The 2,643-nt window shown below is 44.5% G+C and overlaps 1 protein-coding gene across 2 annotated transcripts in view; it reads left to right on the plus strand.

Moving 5' to 3' along the window:
• IRS1 (insulin receptor substrate 1) overlaps positions 1-2,643 on the plus strand; it is a 62,275-nt gene that overhangs the window by 50,538 nt on the left and 9,094 nt on the right. Inside the window, exon 2 of one of the 2 annotated variants that reach the window (XM_012802284.2) lies at positions 144-187. The exons of the other annotated variant lie outside the window; for it this stretch is intronic. The gene's annotated coding sequence lies outside the window, so the exon portion shown is untranslated. Of the gene's footprint in view, positions 1-143; positions 188-2,643 lie in introns of those variants that run through there. 2 annotated transcript variants of the gene reach the window in all.

Raw genomic sequence — 2,643 nt, forward strand, 5'->3', positions numbered from 1 at the left:
TGTCCCTCAAAGCAAGAAGGAAGACAAAGGTTCAACTTTTCCTTTTTACTGCTCGTGATTTAAGATGATAGTTTCCTGGAGATGTTAATTAGATGTGTGTTACAGGGAAAGTCTGTTACTGAGTTTGCTCTTGTCTTTGCTAGGAACTGTTGGAAGTGGCATTGTCCTCTGGCTGGCCTGTGTAAAAATAAAAAAGATTTAAAAAAAAAAAAATACCAGAAAGAAAAAAGAAAGCTTCGGGGCTGCACTGCTGAGATATCTCAGGGTTCCTTTTAAAGATGTTTGCTAAGTTCAGTGGATTTTTCTTACATGACCAAGTTCTTCCATAAAGTCAACCACGACTCATATTATCGGGGATTCCGGCTAAAATCTTGTGGTGAGTAGGAAATAGATTAAACACAGGTTTTCCCATTTTCCAGCTGCCAGAGGTGATGTCAGTGGCATTAATGATCTTTACCTCCATCCAGCACCGATGAGGGCTGACTATGTGACTCCTTATTCTGTGATCTCCTGTGCAATTACGGAAAAACTGATGATGACTGAGAAACAATTGGGCAGTCAGACAGTTACTCAAATGTAAAATAATGCATTTGCTGTCTTGAAGCAATTTGACTCCAGAAAGAGGGCAACGAGGGAGAAATCTCTTTAATGTTTACCAGAAAAGGTAGAAGCACTGAAAATGGGTCTGATTCCCTTTAGTCTAATTACAGAAACAGTATTGCACGCACTTTCTGCTATCTCCACCCTACACTGTAAACAAAGTTGCGATTGGAATTTAAGTCCACCGGTTTGTATCAAAGCCAGACCTATAAAACCTGTATTCCGATCCCCGCAAACAAACCCAAATGCAGAAGTGATGTGGAATTATAATACAAACCTCAGAACTCTGGAATGTAATTCCTGGGAGGGCGAATATGCTGCAGAGAAAGCTCTCCGGGAAGCAGAAGAAACCCTGGTTTTTATGACTTTCCTGCTCAGGTAGGGGAGGTCTCTGGTGTCTGTGTGTTAGGGGCTTATTCTGTGGAGCTCTCTTGATGCTTCCTGCCTCCCGGTACCTGTGGTCTGATGTGAAATGGGGAGGGATTTTTTTTCTGAGTCCTCCCACCTTGACTTTGCCCTGGGTATGGGACATGTTGTGATACGGGTGGAAGAGACGTTGGAGACGGGTTGATTTACATTTTCGGGGGCTCTGTTGAACCTGTTTGCTTTCTCAGCTTGTTCTCTGTTAATAAAGAGAAGGGGAGGTGACTGGGTGGATATTCGGGACTTAGGAAGATTGCTGAATATTTATGCGGATTTCCTTGACGAATCCTTGACAGATCACTTTTAACTATTTAGAGCAATATTTTCTTGTTTTTTCCCTTCTCCATCCATCCTTAACCATCTTGAAAACTTCCCAGAACCTCCTTCTGCCTGCTGTAGCTGGGGCGGAAGGAATCCACAGTGTTTGACAGAGTGCAGCCCTGTCGGCCACTGGACGCTGACAGGCTTGGTGGTGCCGCTCCTCCTCCTTTGCTTTTCAGATACGTGTGTCTTTCTTCCCCGGTGGTCTCCTGAAGTCACCAGCCCTGCCAGAAGGTCTTTCACTGGGACAAAAGGGGAGCTGGAGCGGGATGGCCTCTCGCGCCTTGGCAGCTCTCCCTGAATTCTACTCCTTGGCAACCCCGTGCACGGCAGGGCTGGCCGGCAGGCAACCTCGGCGTTCACCAGCCCTCGCCCGGGTGACTTGCACCAGGCCAGAGTGCTGTTTAAGCAGCTCCGTGAAAGCCGGTCAGCTCCCCTTTGCCATTTAAGACCACAAAATACCAAGTCTTTCCAGCTCAATCCTGGACTGGTTTTAAAGAAGCCGGCTTCCTTTCTTAAGCTAAAATGGCTTCTCCCTTCCCCTTCAAGCAGCGAACATCTTGGTCTTTCCTCCGACGTTAGCTCAATTCTCACTTGATTGTAGGTGCGTGTGTGCGTGTGTGTATAGAGGGTGCCAAAAAGTGGATACATATTTAAAAAAGGAAAAAAACTATATTAAAGTTGTAATAGTCAAAGTATATTGATAACAAAAGATGAACACAAGTCATGTTGAACACCTCGTGTCATTGCTAGAATCAAATGTGACTTGAGTATTACAGATTTAATACAATTTTTCCTTCCTTAAAACTTGTATACATTTTTTTGGCACCCTCTGTGTATATATATATATATATATATATATAATTATGGTCTGAAAATTATTAAAACTGAAAATACATTTTTCTTTCTTTCTTTCTTTTTCCTTTGAGATAGAGTCTCACACTATCTAACCTTGGGTAGAAAGCATGTCATGGGGTATCATCATAGCTCACGGCAACCTCAAACTCTTGGGCTCAAGTGATCCTCTTGCCTCAATTTTTCTATTTTTTAGTAGAGGAGGGGTCTCACTCTTGCTCAGGCTGGTCTGGAACTCCTGAGCTCAGGCAATCCACCTGCCTCGGCCTCCCAGAGTGCCAGGATTGCAGGTGAGAGCCACCGAGCCCCACTGAGAATGGTTTCTCAGCACTTAGCTTTATCCTGTTCTAAAGCTTCAGCGTGGCCACACGCTTTCCAGCTGTACCTTGTAAGAGCAGAGATTCTGTCCTGTCCCAAACGTCTGAAGCTGTACCTTGTAAGAGC

This window comes from Otolemur garnettii, unplaced genomic scaffold (assembly GCF_000181295.1).
Source record: "Otolemur garnettii isolate 467f Iridium unplaced genomic scaffold, OtoGar3 scaffold00013, whole genome shotgun sequence".
NCBI lineage: Eukaryota > Metazoa > Chordata > Mammalia > Primates > Galagidae > Otolemur > Otolemur garnettii.